The 18,285-nt window shown below is 33.3% G+C and overlaps 1 protein-coding gene and 1 long non-coding RNA gene across 3 annotated transcripts in view; both read right to left on the reverse strand.

Moving 5' to 3' along the window:
- The window catches only part of LOC136025973 (uncharacterized), a 157,772-nt gene extending 139,866 nt beyond the window's left edge, over window positions 1-17,906 (reverse strand). Inside the window, exon 1 of one of the 2 annotated variants that reach the window (XM_065702092.1) lies at window positions 17,662-17,906. The gene's annotated coding sequence lies outside the window, so the exon portion shown is untranslated. Of the gene's footprint in view, window positions 1-8,946; window positions 9,106-17,661 lie in introns of those variants that run through there. The other variant, XM_065702091.1, reaches the window with a different exon arrangement.
- On the reverse strand, window positions 1,222-2,405 carry LOC136025972 (uncharacterized). The gene is made up of 2 exons (XR_010617187.1): window positions 1,805-2,405; window positions 1,222-1,642 (listed from the first exon to the last, which is right to left on the reverse strand). It is a non-coding gene; the product is annotated as an uncharacterized LOC136025972 (long non-coding RNA).
- Window positions 17,907-18,285: the final 379 nt, after the last annotated feature.

Below are 18,285 nucleotides of genomic sequence, written 5' to 3' on the forward strand. Positions count from 1 at the left end.
TTCAGATCTATACCTCATGATTCTAATGATTGCCCTTGAGCTTTGTTGATGGTGATTGCTAATCGACCATTCCCTGTCCCGGTGTCCCGGTCGTCATTTACATCCCCCTGTTTCCCCCGGTGTCCCCGTTGTAGTTGTGTCCCTGTGTCCCGGTCGTCATTTATATTCCCTGTGTCCCGGGTCCCGGTCGTCATTTGTATCCCGGTGTCCCGGTCTGTATATACATTCGTTTTTTAGTTTATTTTTTCTCCTTTATTTTTTTCCTTTTTTTTTCTTTTTTAGCTTATTTAGATTTTTAGTTTTTTTTTTTTTTTTTATTAGTTTTTAGTTTTTTTTTCTTTTTAGTTTTTTTGTCCCGGTCGTCATTTATATCCCCCTGTTTCCCCCGGTGTCCCCGTTGTAGTTGTGTCCCTGTGTCCCGGTCGTCATTTATATTCCCTGTGTCCCGGTCGTCATTTGTATCCCAATCGAACATTCCTTTTGTCCTGGTCGCTTTCTCTTTGAGTGTCGTCATTTATTAGTTTTTCCTTTTTTTTTTAGTTTTTTATTGGTTTTTACCTTTATTTTAGCTTATTTTTCAGTTTTTTCTTTTTTTTAGTTTTTTTTTTATTTTTTATTTTTTTTAGTTTTTTACCTTTTTTTAGTTTTTTTAGTTTTTTTAGTTTTTTAGCTTTTTTACTTTTTTTATTAGTTTTTAGTTTTTTTTGTAGTTTTTGCCTTTTTTTAGTTTTTTCAGTTTTTTTTTAGTTTTTTATTGGTTTTTACCTTTATAATTTTTTTAGTTTTTTAGCTTTTTTATTTTTTTTATTAGTTTTTAGTTTTTTTTGTAGTTTTTGCCTTTTTTTAGTTTTTTCAGTTTTGACGTCACCTGATCCAGTTTTTTCAGGTGACGTCACCTGATCCATCCATCCATCCATCCACAGACAACTTATTTTTATATATATAGATTTTTGCCTTTTTTTTAGTTTTTTTAGTTTTTTAGCTTTTTTATTTTTTTTATTAGTTTTTAGTTTTTTTTGTAGTTTTTGCCTTTTTTTAGTTTTTTCAGTTTTGACATCACCTGATCCAGTTTTTTCAGGTGACGTCACCTGATCCACGATCCACAGATCCACAGACAACTTATTTTTATATATATAGATAAGTTTTTTTTTTACTTATGTCCTGGTCGTCATTTATACTCCCTGTGTCCCGGTGCTTTGTTGATTGCTAATCGAACATTCCTTTTGTCCTGGTCGCTTTCTCTTTGAGTGTCGTCATTTATTAGTTTTTTCCTTTTTTTTTAGTTTTTTATTGGTTTTTACCTTTATTTTAGCTTATTTTTCAGTTTTTTCCTTTTTTTTAGTTTTTTTTATTTTTTATTTTTTTTAGTTTTTTACCTTTTTTTAGTTTTTTTAGTTTTTTTAGTTTTTTAGCTTTTTTACTTTTTTTATTAGTTTTTAGTTTTTTTTTGTAGTTTTTGCCTTTTTTTAGTTTTTTTCAGTTTTTTTTTTTAGTTTTTTATTGGTTTTTACCTTTATAATTTTTTTAGTTTTTTAGCTTTTTTATTTTTTTTATTAGTTTTTAGTTTTTTTTGTAGTTTTTGCCTTTTTTTAGTTTTTTCAGTTTTGACGTCACCTGATCCAGTTTTTTCAGGTGACGTCACCTGATCCATCCACACATCCACAGACAGACAACTTATTTTTATATATATAGATTTTTGCTTTTTTTTAGTTTTTTTAGTTTTTTAGCTTTTTTATTTTTTTTATTAGTTTTTAGTTTTTTTGTAGTTTTTGCCTTTTTTTAGTTTTTTCAGTTTTGACGTCACCTGATCCACGATCCACAGATCCACAGACAACTTATTTTTATATATATAGATAGTTTTTTTTTTTTTACTTATGTCCTGGTCGTCATTTATACTCCCTGTGTCCCGGTGCTTTGTTGATTGCTAATCGAACATTCCTTTTGTCCTGGTCGCTTTCTCTTTGAGTGTCGTCATTTATTAGTTTTTTCCTTTTTTTTTAGTTTTTTATTGGTTTTTACCTTTATTTTAGCTTATTTTTCAGTTTTTTCCTTTTTTTAGTTTTTTTTTATTTTTTATTTTTTTTAGTTTTTTACCTTTTTTTAGTTTTTTTAGTTTTTTTAGTTTTTTAGCTTTTTTACTTTTTTTATTAGTTTTTAGTTTTTTTTTTGTAGTTTTTGCCTTTTTTTAGTTTTTTCAGTTTTTTTTTTTAGTTTTTTATTGGTTTTTACCTTTATAGTTTTTTTAGTTTTTTAGCTTTTTTATTTTTTTTATTAGTTTTTAGTTTTTTTTGTAGTTTTTGCCTTTTTTTAGTTTTTTCAGTTTTGACGTCACCTAATCCAGTTTTTTCAGGTGACGTCACCTGACACATCCATCCATGCACAGACAACTTATTTTTATATATATAGATATATATATATATATATATATATATATATATATATATATATATATATATATATATATATATATATATATATATATATATATATATATATATATATATATATCTATCTATATAAAAATAAGTTGTCTGTCTGTGGATGTGTGGATCAGGTGACGTCACCTGAAAAAACTGGATCAGGTTACGTCAAAACTGAAAAAACTAAAAAAAGGCAAAAACTACAAAAAAAACTAAAAACTAATAAAAAAGCTAAAAAACTAAAAAAACTAAAAAAAGGCAAAAACTACAAAAAAAACTAATTTTCATCTAAAAAACTAAAAAAAACTAAAAAAGGTAAAAACTAAAAGAACTAAAAAAGAATAAAATAAATGACGACACTCAAAGAGAAAGCGACCAGGACAAAAGGAATGTTCGATTAGCAATCAACAAAGCACCGGGAAACAGGGAGTATAAATGACGACCAGGACATAAGTAAAAAAAAAAATTAACAAAACTAAAAAGAAGGTAAAAACTACAAAAAAACTAAAAAGAAAAAAACTAAAAAAAGGCAAAAACTAAAAAAAAACTAAAAACTAATAAAAAAGCTAAAAAACTAAAAAAACTAAAAAAAGGCAAAAACTACAAAAAAAACTAAAAACTAATAAAAAAAATAAAAAAGCTAAAAAACTAAAAAAACTAAAAAAACTAAAAAAAGGTAAAAAACTAAAAAAACTAAAAACTAAAAAAAACTAAAAAAAAAGGAAAAAACTGAAAAATAAGCTAAAATACAGGTAAAAACCAATAAAAAACTAATAAAAAACTGAAAAAACTAAAAAAAGGCAAAAACTACAAAAAAAACTAAAAACTAATAAAAAAGTAAAAAAGCTAAAAAACTAAAAAAACTAAAAAAACTAAAAAAAAGGTAAAAAACTAAAAAAATAAAAAATAAAAAAAAAACTAAAAATAAGGAAAAAACTGAAAAATAAGCTAAAATAAAGGTAAAAACCAATAAAAAACTAAAAAGAAAAAAAGGAAAAAACTAAAAAAAATTTTCATCTAAAAAACTAAAAAAAACTAAAAAAGGTAAAAACTAAAAGAACTAAAAAAGAAAAAAATAAATGACGACACTCAAAGAGAAAGCGACCAGGACAAAAGGAATGTTCGATTAGCAATCAACAAAGCACCGGGACACAGGGAGTATAAATGACGACCAGGACATAAGTAAAAAAAAAAACTAACAAAACTAAAAAGAAGGTAAAAACTACAAAAAAACTAAAAGGAAAAAAAACTAAAAACTAATAAAAAAACTAAAAAATCTAAAAATCTAAATAAACTAAAAAAGAAAAAAAAAGGAAAAAAATAAAGGAGAAAAACAAAACTAAAAAACGAATGTATATACAGACCGGGACACCGGGATACAAATGACGACCGGGACACAGGGAATATAAATGACGACCGGGACACAGGGACACAACTACAACGGGGACACCGGGGGAAACAGGGGGATATAAATGACGACCGGGACACCGGGACAGGGAATGGTCGATTAGCAATAACCATCAACAAAGCTCAAGGGCAATCATTAGAATCATGAGGTATAGATCTGAATACAGATTGTTTTCCCATGGACCATTATATGTTGCATGTTCAAGAGTCGGTAAACCTGACAATCTATTTATGTGCAAAGACAATGGGACAGCAAAGAATGTTGTATATTCGCAAGTTTTACGTAGTTAAAACCATATATATATATATATATATATATATATATATATATATATATATATATATATATATATATATATATATATATATATATATATGTCCTTTGTCTGAGAGGACGCGGGTTCGAATCCCAGTGTACCCAATTCTTCAGTTGGGACGGGGGTCAGTGGCGTGACTCTGTAAGCTTAGCCAGAGTCGACCCAGCTCTAAATGGGTACCTGGAGAAATCTGGGGAAGGTAAACAGGAAGGGTGTGTGAAAGCACAGGATGGCTGGCCCCCAACCCCCCATTGCACTTCCTGGCTGAAGGGCCAAGAAACGGAGATCAGCACCGCCGGTAGGGACTGTAAAGTCTAATGCCGTATCCTTTACCTTTTTTATATATATATATATATATATATATATATATATATATATATATATATATATATATATATATCTATATTCAAAGGTGGGACATAGGGACACAACTACAATGGCGCGTAACTATTATGGCGCGTAACGACTTACGCGCGCGGGGGGGCTTGGGGGGGGGGGCGCGAAGCGCCCCCACCAACTAGGTGTTGGGGTGGCGCGAAGCGCCACCCCAACAGCTAGTATATATATATATATAAAGAAGTTGTCTGTGTGTGTGTGGGTCTGTCGGGTGGCGTCATGTTTGTGTGTCGACTGACGTCATTTTTTCGATTGACGAAATTACAGACCGGGATATCGGGACACAAATGACGACCGGGACACCGGCACATAGGGAATATAAATGACGACCGGGACACTCAAAGAGAAAGCGATCGGGACACAAGGAATGTTCGATTAGCAATCACCATCAACAAAGCACCGGGACACAAATGACGACCGGGACACAGGGAGTATAAATGACGACCAGGACATAAGTAAAAAAAACTAAAAAAACTAAAAAAAGGTAAAAACTAAAAAAAAACTAAAAAAAAAAAAAACTAAAAACTAATAAAAAACTAAAAAAGCTAAAAAACTAAAAAAACTAAAAAAGAAAAAAAAATAAAAAAATGAAAAAAAAAATGAAAAATAAAGGAGAAAAACAAAACTACAAAAAATAAAAATAAAAAAAACTAAAAAAAAAGAAAAAAAACTAAAAAAACTAAAAAAAAGGAAAAACCAAAAAAAAACTAAAAAGAAAAAAAGGGGAAAAATACAAAAATTTATTTCATCATATAACATTTCAAAAACGAATGTATATACAAACTGGGACACCGGAATACAAATGACGACCGGGACACAGGGAATATAAATGACGACCGGGACACAGGGACACAACTACAACGAGGACGCCGGGGGGCACAGGGGGATATACAAATGACGACGGGGACATAGGGAATGTTCGATTAGCAATCACCATCAACAAAGCTCAAAGGCAATCATTAGAATCATGAGGTGTAACTAAAAAAACTAAAAAAAAGGTAAAAAACTAAAACCTAAAAAAAAGACCAATTCAAAAACGAATGTATATACAGACCGGGACACCGGGACCCAAATGACGACCGGGACACCGGTACACAAGGAATATAAATGACGTCCGGGACCTCAAAGAGAAATCACCGACTGGGACAGCGGGACACAAATGACGACCGGGACACATGGAATATAAATGACGACCGGGACACAGGGACACAACTACAACGGGGACGCCGGGGAGCACAGGGGGATATATAAATGACGACGGCGACACAGGGAATCGTCGATTAGCAATCACCATCAACAAAGCTCAAGGGCAATCATTAGAATCATGAGGTATAGATCTGAATATGGAGTTTTCCCATGGACCATTATATGTTGCATGTTCAAGAGTCGGTAAACCTGACAATCTATTTATATGCACAGACAATGGGACAGCAAAGAATGTTGTATATTCGCAAGTTTTACGTAGTTAAAAACATATATATATATATATATATATATATATATATATATATATATATATATATATATATATATATATATATATATATGTATATGTATATATATATATATATATCTATATTCACAGGTGGGACATAGGGACACAACTACAATGGCGCGTAACTAATATGGCACGTAACGACTTACGCGCGCGGGGGGCTTAGGACTGTTGGGGTGGCGCTTCGCGCCACCCCAACAGCTAGTATATATATATATATATATATATATATATATATATATATATATATATATATATATATATATATATATATATATATATATGTTACCGTGAATGTCCAAAACTTGTGAATATCGACATTCACAGGTTAAGGTCCGAAATACCTTTTTTTTTCTCACTTTGGATTTAGTCACCCTTGCCTATCAACTTTTTCAGTTTAATGCAGGGTTTGATGGTAACAGGTTATGGTAGGTTAGATTAGGTTAGTGTAGGTTGGGTTTTTAATCCATTTTAATATTCATGATCAAATTTGACCTAATCAAACCTAACATAATATAACATAAACCAAACATATAAGTTTTTGTCTTACCCATCAAAGGTTAAGAGCATGAGATATTTTGCCTGATTTTTCAAAAAAGGAGTAAATACCCTCTAAAAGCCGTAAAATCTGAATGAAAATTACACCACCAGATTCAGCGTATCGGAAAATTGTACTGCAGAAGTTTCAAGCTCCTATCTGCAAAAATGTGGGATTTTATATTTTTGCCGGAAGAAAGATCACGGATGTGTATTTATTTGTTTTCTTTTTCTTTTTTTTTGTATTTCCCAGGGGTGTTCATATGAACCCAGTGGGCCTAGAACATCGGAAGAGGGCTCACTATAACTGAAATTAAAAGTTCTGGTGCCCTTTTTAAGTGACCAAACAATTTGGAAGACCACTAGGCCACCTCCCATTCCATTTTTTCCCCACAATCATCCGATCAAAATTTTGAGATAGTTATTTTGTTCAACATAGTTGAAAGGCCCAATAATTATGTTTTTGGAGATAACATGGCCCCCACATCCCCTGGGGAAATGTCTTTAAGCCATAAATTTGTCTATTATTTAAGTATAGTATTTGTTATTGGGAAGTACGCTTGCATTTTTCAGGTGGAGAGGAGGGGACCTATTTTCTGCTTGGGATATTTTGCACGGGTAGAATTTTTTAAGGGGGTAGAAGTTTCCAGTGGGTGAACTTTTCGGGGGATTTTTTATGCTGGGTGAATTCGCCAGAATTCTTATACAAAATTTCAGCATATGTCTTGCTTTTTCTTTACCGACTCAATTTTACGCGTGGACATGCTAAAAATAATTGTCCGTGGTAAATTTTCACCTGGATTGAATTGCCCATAGAATATTTCCATGGAGAAGGGGATTTTTGGCCAGATTTCCAGGCGTCATTTAAAAACGATGAAAATTAATGAAAAAAGCAAGATTTTTCAGCTAGAAGTAAGGAGCAACATTAAAACTTAAAACGAATAGTAATTATTACGTATATAAGGGGGTTTTCCCCCGCTGCGACGCCTTGCTCCTTACGCTAAAGTTTAAATTTTGTCAAATTCTTCAAATGCGACTCTTGAAAGACAAGGGTCATTTATAGAATAATAAATAACTTTTAAAAGTGCCGAAAAAATTTAGCGTGAAGAGTGAGGCATTTAGGAGCGGGAAAACCATCTCATATACGTAATAATTTATGTTCACTTTAAGTTTTAATGTTGCTCCTTACTTTGAGGTGAAAAAACTTGCTTCTTTGGTTAACCATTCACATAGCTCAACAAAATTCAAAACTAGTAAAAAGCCGCTAAATCTATGATTTACCATAGATAATCACCTGAGAGCTTGAAAATCAAGATAATTACCGTACAGGTGGAAATTATCTAATGGTAAGAAGTATTGAAATACTATCACCTAATTGGAGGCACCACAAAATTTTCTCATGCGTAAAAAAAAAAAAAAAAAAAAAAAAAAAAAAATGCAAGGGCTCTTAAAATACAAAATCTTGTTTTGTGTGTGTGTTTTCTTGTTAGCTGAAAAATGCGTAAAAGCGGGAGAGGAGTGGTTTTTTTTTTTTAACTCAGAAAACTGTGAAACTAGCTGAATGAACTTCCAAGAATGTGTATAATCCTGAAAATTTTTTCAAGGGTAATTCCCCAGCTCCTTTTCTGGTTGTAATTCTTGAAGTACATTACACAAATAGGTCTCAGACTTAAAAACAAGAATCCTGTTAAGCCGAGAATCCAGCTCAAATTTAAGCCCAAATTAAGCTGAGAATTCAGCTTAATTTGGATCATAGGAATAAATTACCTTCTATATTAACTGTAAAAGAATTTGACGAGTCTCCTTTTCTCCTATTTAGTTGTTGATGTTTGCGTATATTTCTGTCTACCCAAATAATGGTAGAATTTGATAAGCCTTTGTATTTTCTCGGCCCAAACACTAAAGATAAAAAAAAACAAAAAACTGTAGTGGCTCTCTCCCATGACAGTTTGCTGGCTCTACAGTTTGCTGGCTTCTTACCAGCAGAGTCAAATAATTCGATTAGCATTAAACATGCATTGACCGACCTATTATGGCAGACCGCATGATATAAACTTTGAAGAAGGGGAGGGAACAATGTGCATGCTATATCCTAAAATCTTACAATGGGTAATCGCAAGAGGAGGCGATGCTCCTGTGCACCCCTTTTTCTGGAATCAAATCTAGTGTGATAGTTGGTTTGAAAATAATTTTTGTACATTCCACTTTTTGTTCGTTTTATGTATTCAAAAATAAATTTTTCAGCCTATAGGCCCACTTTCGGTTAGAAATGGACCGAATTTCTCCAGAAAATTAATCCTGGCTACGTTGCTGTTGTCGTGCAATTAACATACTTTTAGACCTAAACATCGAAAATTAACTGCTATGGTCTTACCTTTTTTAAATTAAAAATCCAATATACACAAACAGTTTCTGCAATATAATGAAATCCAAAAATTAAATTCCATTCCTAGGAGAAAAAAAATACCCGAAATATTGTATCAACTTCAAATTTCATATCTCATCTTGGGACACACATGTACAACTAACTACCCGAGAAGTTAAAGCAAAAAAATTAAGGTCGTTAAAACAGATGTTCAATATGTAACAACTCACTGAAAAATGGATAAGTACAACTTGGCTGTATGAGAAGCGTAATTAAAAAAATATGAAAAAAATCTGTTGACAAAACTACGGAACTTTTACTTAGATTTTTTAACGTCGTTCCTGGTTAAATGCATGAAGGAACACGGCTGGATATAAACTTTCATTCATTAAGATAGAGAAAATTACGACAATTGAACATTTATCGGGTATTAGGTGCAAAATTGCTATATACTAGATTGTTTCATATCCTGTGAAGCCATTGGCACCACAAGTCGGAGGATGGACCAGACACGCCAATATCCCTTTAATTTGGGCAGTAATGAAGGACTACACTTGTTAAAAGACTGAAACACATTGAGTCAAGTAAAAAAAAAAGAAAAAATTGCCTCATTCTGCCTAAAAAGTTCCTAATAACGAAATATTGACGAAATAATGGCCTTTAACTACGAGTAACAGATCCTTCAATTTCATTTTTTCTCCGGTCCATTATAATATTCAACCGAGGGCGAATCAAACGTGCCGGATTTATATCCACATGCTCATGTCTTGTAGGACACACATGTCTTCCTATAAGACTAAAAACAATTTCTCCCTACATTTTTACCCTTAAATAACCGATATTTTCTGAATTAGTCCTTCCAGCCATCAGGGGCGGATCTAGAGAATTTTTTATGTGTGTGTGTGGGGGGGGGGTGCTGGACCAAGGGTGCCAATACGATTCAAGCGTAATGACAGGGGTGTGTGTAGAAAACGCTTTCCTCAGACCAGTTTGTTTGTGTGAATCTGGTTGGTGCTGATGTAAAACGACAAAGAAACCTCTTTGAAGCCAATGATGTTTTCCTAGAGCAGTAAAATGCGTATTAACAACAGATGCGAGCAGATTCTTTGATGAATATATTACTATGGCTTCATTTAGACTTTCTGAATGAGTAGATTAGACTAATATTTTTTTTTCTTTAGATTGATAAGAAAATCAATTAATGGGGAAACCTCTAATTTCTAAGAGTGGAAATACAACTATTTTTACAAGAGGTAGAGAATTGTAAAGCAACCCCTTGATGCGCTATACAAGATTCCAAGATTTTCTATAACGAGACTGAAAACCAACCGCACACTCGGTTGCTGTGGAATATCTGAGCAGCACTTGAAATGTGCGGGTCCTGCCTTATTGCTTTGGCAGCTAGAAAATGTTTTGAAGACGTTCCACGACAAGCAAAGGAACCAGAATGTTTTCTGGTTTGGAACCAGAATCAAAACATGGAACAGGTCGTGTCCCCCACGATCAAAGCTGACTTTTTTTTCAAAAAGGAAGGTATTTATATTATAATATTTATTATAAACCGTACCCATACCGTGGCAGGGTTTAATACCCAAATATACTTAAAGTTCCTAATTTCTTCGAAAACCATACAAGTCTAATAATGATAGAGAAAATATAATATATTAGTGTGAATAGATATTTCATATTGAAACAATGTCATGTACATTATCACAGTATTAATATTATAATGTAAAATAGTTCCATTTTTTACTAGATATACCTTTCTCTTACAATCATACGCCTGTACAATGCTCGTTAATTCATTTGATTTCATGTTCCATTCATCATACAGCTGGCAATATTGGCCACTTCAAATGGCCGTAGTAGCCATATGAAGTTTTGTTTTTAGAAGGAGAATCCTGATGAAATGATATTAATGCGATATCTAGAGCTTATCCATCTCCCCCTTCTTTATCTGAAATGTAAACTAGAAATAAGGTCATTTTACTCATCCCTGAAAGTATTTTTGACTCCTTGTTTGAATTTTAAAATACAAAAAAATCAGAGTCTCATAAGGATGGGGGCTTGAGAGTAAGTGGTATTAGCTCTCACTAGCCCTTAGTACTAGCCTTTAATAGCCTTATATTGTATGACTTTTGACCAAAAAGTTTAATGTCTCATTCCTTTAAATTTCCTTAAAAAATACACAGATTTAAAAATACATAGAATTTAAATGAAAATAAATTCTATTGAATAGTTTGAGTTAGATTAGTAGTAACAGGGGCAGCAATGTGAGGGTTCTCCAGCGCCATCCCTGCCCCGCCACCCCCACACTCTTAACAATAAAACCAGCTCCAACACCTAGCTATTTTTATATGGTAATATGAAGCTATGTGATATTCCGAAATATGAATTTCGAAAAACTGTATGTCCTAGGCAGTTCAATGGGTGAGTAAGGTTAAGTCCTCATTCAAGTGCTTATCTGTCTTAATTACTAAAGTAGGATTTTTTTTTTTTTTATTTGTAGTAGTAGCAGAGCAAATAAGAGTTTAGGCATGAGTATATATATATATATATATATATATATATATATATATATATATATATATATATATATATATATATATATATATATATATATATATATATATATATATAAGTTTTTCTTTTTAGTCAGTGAGACATGATATCCTTCCAAATATCAAATTTCCTTAAGATCCGGCCACCCCTTTGTAAATTAAAACCCATGGATCTGTTCCTGGCCTAAATTGCTTTTAATTCTTTCATTCATCTAATTTCAACCAAATTAGCTGTATAGTTAAAATAAATAGATAGATAGATTTATTCACACGAAAGCCCTATTAGGCCATTCGCTATTTAGTTAGTCACAAAACTAAAATTAAGAATTTTTTGAGGGTGGAGGGAGTTTATTATTAATCAAAACCTACCTTTCGATTTCCGGGAATTTTCTTATATTTTATCAAAATGTCTGGAAATATCCTTCGATCCCCTTGCAAATACAGCCATCAGTTTTCGTCTGTCCATTCTATGCTCGTGTCCAGATTTTATTATTTTATCCATTTTGAACTTTTAGCTACAAGGCTACTTTTCAATATGTCATTGTGAATAGACAAATATCTATAACTGTATTACCACGTTTATGAAACGTGTTGAAGATACCCCTTTTATCTTGTACAAGTGTTTCCATTTTCGTGAAATAGGGGAAGGTTCCATGTTTGTAGAAAAATCTTTGCTGAAATCAAAGATTTTTATGCCAATTTGGCAGATACATACTAAACCGGCTGAAGATAAATAATTTTCATTCGTTTCAAGTTTCAACTTTGCTCTTTTCAAACAGTTCGTGGTAACGAACTGTAGTAAGGAGCGACCCGGCTCAATAGTAAACAAAACTCTAAAAAACGGAGTTTTGATACCAATAGATATAACAAAAGAATCGGATTTTTATGCTCATTTTAAATATGTAAGTTCCATCAAATTTAGTCTTACTCATCAAAAGTTATGAGTCTGAGACAATTTGCCTTGTTCTGGAAAATAGGGGGAAACACCCCCTAAAATTCATACAATCTTAACAAAAAGCATTTGATATAATAGTATTTTTTGCTAGAAGACCGATCACGGGTTCGTGTTTATTGGTTTGTTTGTTTGTTTTTTTTCCCCAAGGGTGATCGTATCGACCAAGTGGTCCTAGAATGTCGCGAGAGGCTCATTCTAACGGAAATTAAAAGTTCTAGTGCCCTTTTAAAGTGACCAAAAAATTGGAGGGCGCTTAGACCCCCTCCCACGCTCATTTTTTCCCAAAGTCATCGGATCAAAATTTTGAGATAGCCGTTTTGTTCAGCATTGTCGAAAAATATGATAAATATGTCTTTGGGGCTCACTTACTCCCTCACAGTCCCCAGGGGAGGGACTGCAAGTTACAAACTTTGGCCAGCGTTTGCATACAGTAATGATTATTTGGAAGTGTACAGATCTCAGGAAGATTTTTGGTTGGCGGGTGTTGAGGGGAGGAGGCTACGAGGGAGGATCTTCCCTTGGAGGAATTTTTCATCGGAGAAGAGAAATTCCATGAAGCCCCCTTCATGAAAGAAAATTTCCATGAAGGGTGCGCAGGATTTTCCAGGATTATTTAAAAAATAAACAATGAAAAAATTAATACGAAAAAGTTTATTTCAACTGAAAGTAAGGACCAGCATTAAAACTTAAAAAGAACAAAGTTTATTACGCATATGGGGGATTCATCTCTTCCTAAATAGCTCGCTCTTTACGCTAAAGTATTTTTAGTAATTCATCTATTTATTCTACAGGCTTTGTGATTCAGGGGTGAATCTTAAAGAATTGGGAAAAAATTAAAGCTTTAGTGTAAAGAGTGAGGTATTAACGAGGGGCAAACCCCCTCATATACATAATAAAAATATACAAATATAGAAGTTCGTTACGTAAGTTAATTTGTAAGTTATGTATATTTTTTACTAATAAAAACGATCGTTAAAATTTAAGAATTTTAGTTGCCTTTTTAAGTAACCGAAAAATTGGTGGGAAACTAGGCCTCCTCTCCCACCCTTTTGCTCAAAATCGTCTGATCAAAACTAAGAAAAAGCCATTTAGCAAAAAAAAAATAATACGCAAATTGCGTTTTAATTATTCATTTGCGGAGAGTCAAAATAAAAACATGCATTAATTCAAAAACGTTCAGAAATTAAATAAAAAAAACAAGTTTTTTTTAACTGAAAGTAAGGAGCGACATGAAAACTTAAAACGAACAGAAATTACTCCGTGTATGAAAGGGGCTGTTCCTCCCTCAACGTCCCGCTCTTTACGCTAAAGTTATTTACTATTTATTAAAGTAGAATTGAGAGAAAGAGTAAAACTTTAGCGTAAAGAGCGGGACGTTGAGGGAGGAAACTTTCATACACGGAGTAATTTCTGATCGTTTGAAGTTTTAATGTCACTCCTTACTTTCAGTTAAAAAAAACTTGTTTTTTTTTTCATTTAATCATTCATAGGAAAGCTTTGCTTTTTATTTTTAATTGATTAAATCACCTACAAACCATTTATCAAATTGACAAATATACTCAAAAAAAGACTAAAAAGGAAAAAGAACAGAATGGGAATGAGGGTGCCAGTAGAATATTGGGGGGCCTAAGGCCCCTTCGGCCCCCCACCCCCCTGTATCCACCCCTGCTAGCCATTGCTTTATTTCTGGATAATATTATCCTTGTTTTTGCTATGGGCCCTAGTTTTTTTTTAACAAAACTTAACTAACCATTATTTCTCTTTATAGTTATGCCAGGCATAGCGTAGTTACATCCTCCATCATAGAGAAGAATTTCGCTTACATTTCATAACTTTAATGGAATATTTGAAGCTCTCATTTAGTTTTAACATCCCCCCCCCCATAAAATTCCTCTTTCTTACTTTTATCCACGTTTTCCCGTATTCATCGTAAAGCTAGTTCTTTATGCTAAAGTTTGACTCTTTCTCTAAATTCTACTTTTCCAATGCCCTTTTTAAGAATTTTTAAGAATTTTAAGAAATTTTAAAGAAATTTTAAGAATTTTTAAGAATTTTTTAAAAATTGGAGAGAAGGTGGTATTACTTCCATCCACCTTTTGCCTAAAAGTCATCCGATCAAAATTCTGTGGTTGCCATTTTGTTCAACATAGTTTAAAGGCCCAATAACCAAGTAACCATGTCTTTAAGGTAACAGCCCCCCACAGCCACTGGGGAAAGGATTGTAAGTGAAAAAATTTGCCCATTGTTTACCTATAGAATTTTTTATTGGAGAGCATACAGACATTTTCTGGGGAGAGGGTAATTTTCTCCTTGGTGACTCTATACGGGGATCAGTTTTGGTGGGGAGGGAATTTCCTAGGGAATTTGCCAAGATTCCTACGCAAAGTTCTTTTCATTTATCTTAATTTCTGTTGCCGACTCAATTTTACATGTGGAGATGTTAAGGGGAATTGTTCTGGGCAGTATCTACCGAGTTGGAATTACCCAGGTTCGAGTATGTTCTCCAGAGGGAATTTTCTACGAGAAACACTTTTCTACTAAGGGGCAAGAGGTATTTGTGATAAGAATTTTCCACGGAGGGGGCATTTCCATTATGATTTTGAAAACAATCAGAAATTAAAGTCTTTTCCAAATAAAAGTGGGTTAAGAAAAATTTTTCAGCCAGTAACTTTTCCAGAGGTAACTTTCAGCTAGAATGGAATAGTCTGGGGGAATTTTCCTAGTTGGGGGGGGGTATTCCATGGGGGTACATGGAAGGATTTTCCGTGAGTGGAATGAATTTTCTATAGAGGGAGGAGCCAGATTTCCTGGCAATGTATGAGGGGACATCTCCCTCATAAATGATAAATAATTTTGGTTTTATACGGTAAGATTTTCAAATTGGAAGGGTAGTTTCTGGAGGTGAACTTTATAGAGTAGATTTTACACGGGGTAAACTTTGCCAAAATTAATATCCAAATGCCGTTTTAATGTTCATATACGGTGAGCCAAAATCAAAACTACAGTAGTAGAAAAACGTTCAGAAATGAAAAACTAAAAGTATGGAGGAGAGTATTCCGTTCTCTGCCATTGTGTTTGCCAAGCCCAGACAGAAATTTTGATATTTTTTCGAAACCTATGCAGTAAAAACAAGCTTTTACTTAACTAAATGTAAGGAGCGACATTAAATATAAAACGAAGAGAAATTATTCCTTATATGAAAGGGGCTGTCCCCTCCTCAACGCCCCGCTCTTTACGCTGAAGTTTTTTGTTATTTTAAACCAGGTTTGTGACAGAGGCAATTTTTATTGTAAAGAGTGGGGCTTTGAGGAGGGGACAGCCCTTTTCGTATAAGAATTAATTTTTGTTCGTTTTCAAACAGTTTGTGGTTACGAACTGTAATAAGGAGCGACCCGGCTCAATAGTAAACGAAACTCTAAAAAACGGAATTTTGATACTAATAGATACATCAAAAGAATCGAATTTCTATGCTGATTTTAAATATATAACGTTCATCAAATTCAATCTTGCCCATCAAAAGTTACGAGCCTGAGAAAATTTGCCTTGTTTTGGAAAATAGGGGGAAACACCCCCTAAAAGCCATAGGATCTGAACGAACTATAGGATCTTAACCATCGCATTCAGCGTATCAGAGAACCCTACTGTAAAAGTTTCAAGCTCCTTTCTACAGAAATGTGGAACTTAGTATTTTTTGCCAGAAGACCGCTCACGGGTGCGTGTTTATTTGTTTGTTTGTTTTTTTTCCCCAGGGGTGATCGTATCGACCAAGTGGTCCTAGAATGTCGTGAGAGGACTCATTCTATCGAAAATTAAAAGTTTTAGTGCCCTTTTTAAGTGACAAAAAAATTGGAGGGCACCTAGGCTCCCTCCCACTCTCGTTTTTTCCCAAAGTCAACGGATCAAAATTTTGAGATACCCATTTTGTTCAGCATAGTAAAAAAAATAATAACTATGTCTTTGGGGCTGAATTACTCCCCCCAGTCCCCAGGGGAGGGGCTGCAAGTTACAAACTTTGACCTGTGTTTACATACAGTAATGGTTATTAGGAAGTGTACAGACCTTATCAGGGGAATTTTTTGGTTGGAGGGGGGGTTGAGGGGAGGGGCTACGCGGAAGGATATTCCCTTGTAAGAATTTGTCACGGGAGAAGAGAAATTCCATGAAGTGGGTGCAGGATTCTCTAGCATTATTTTTAAAAAACAATGAAAAAATAAATATGAAAAAGTTTTTTTTTCAACTCAAAGTAAGGACCAGCGTTAAAACTAAAACGAACAGAGATTATTACACATGTCCTCGCTCCTAAATCCACATATTCATCTCCTCCCAAATACCTCGCTCTTTACGCTAAAGTATTTTTAGTAATTTTAACTATTTATTCTACAGCCTTTGTGATTCAGGGGTCATTCTTAAAGAATTGGGACAAAATTAAAGCTTTAGTGTAAAGAGCGAGCCATTAACGAGGGGGAAAACCCCCTCATATACATAATAGAAATATACGAATATAGAAGTTTGTTACGTATGTTAATTTGTAAGTTACGTATATTTTTCAAACAGTTCGTGGTAACGAACTGTAGTAAGGAGCGACCCGGCTCAATAGTAACCAAAACTCTAAAAAAAGGAATTTTTATACCAATAGCTACATCAAAAGAATCTAATTTTAATGCTAATTTAAATATATAAGTTTCATCAAGTTTAGTCTTACCCATCGAAAGTTAGGAGCCTGAGAAAATTTGCCTTATTTTAGAAAATAGGGGGAAACACCCCCTATAAGTCATAGAATCTTAACGAAAATCACATCATCAGATTATCAGCGTATCAGAAAACCCTTGTGTAGAAGTTTCAAGCTGTTATCTACAAAAATGTGGAGTTTTGTATTTTTTGCCAGAAGGCAGATCACGGATGCGTGCTTATTTGTTAGTTTATTTTTTATTTTTTTTTCCCCAGGGGTGATCGTATCGACCCTCTTGTCCTAGAATGTTGCAAGAGGGCTCATTCTAACGGAAATGAAAAGTTATAGTGCCCTTTTCAAGTGACCAAAAAATTGGAGGGCACCTAGGCCCCCTCCCACGCAATTATAACAACAAAAGCGAGAATAATGAGGACTTTTTTCCCAAGACAGTGAATCAACAAAACCTATTTGAATATTTCGGCCCTATATCTAAGGGCCGTCTTCAGCAAAGAAAAAATAAAAAACAATAAAACACTTACAATAAAAATTCTCAGTTAAAAATCCATTTTTTTTAAAATAGCCTTGGCATCATTACTTCTTAACGAAAAGTTCAGCCAAGACTGTCTGATAAAAGCTAACATTTTGCAAGATAAAAAGGTTCATTCATTTCACTAACTGTATTTATTAAAAATTGGAATGATTTCTTATTGCGATATTTGCCTTCTCTGCAGCTAATCTGATAGTTCTTTTGATATTGGGCTTGTTTTTGTTCGTTCCTATTTTTGTTTTATTTTGAACTAGATTATTTTCTATAATTAATTTTGTGTACATAGGGTTGAGTGTGTATTCACCCAAGTCTCTATTTAGGGATGTGTTATTATTTAAGTTTCGTTTGATTTCGATTGCCTCACGGACAGTTTGTTTGACTCCTAGGTCATTGCTAATTAGAATTGTTTCGTCTAATAGAACATAATGGTCTGGATTTTCAAAAATATGAATACTTAGAGCTGAATCGAAAGATATGGAGTTATTTTTATATTTTAATGCTTTTTCAATACTTTCTTTGTGTTGCTGCAACCTTGTTCCTAAATTTTGGTGGGTTCGACCAATGTAATAATTTCCACAACTACATGGTATTTGATACACCCCTCGTAGACGAGTAA

Source organism: Artemia franciscana, chromosome 4 (assembly GCF_032884065.1).
Source record: "Artemia franciscana chromosome 4, ASM3288406v1, whole genome shotgun sequence".
NCBI lineage: Eukaryota > Metazoa > Arthropoda > Branchiopoda > Anostraca > Artemiidae > Artemia > Artemia franciscana.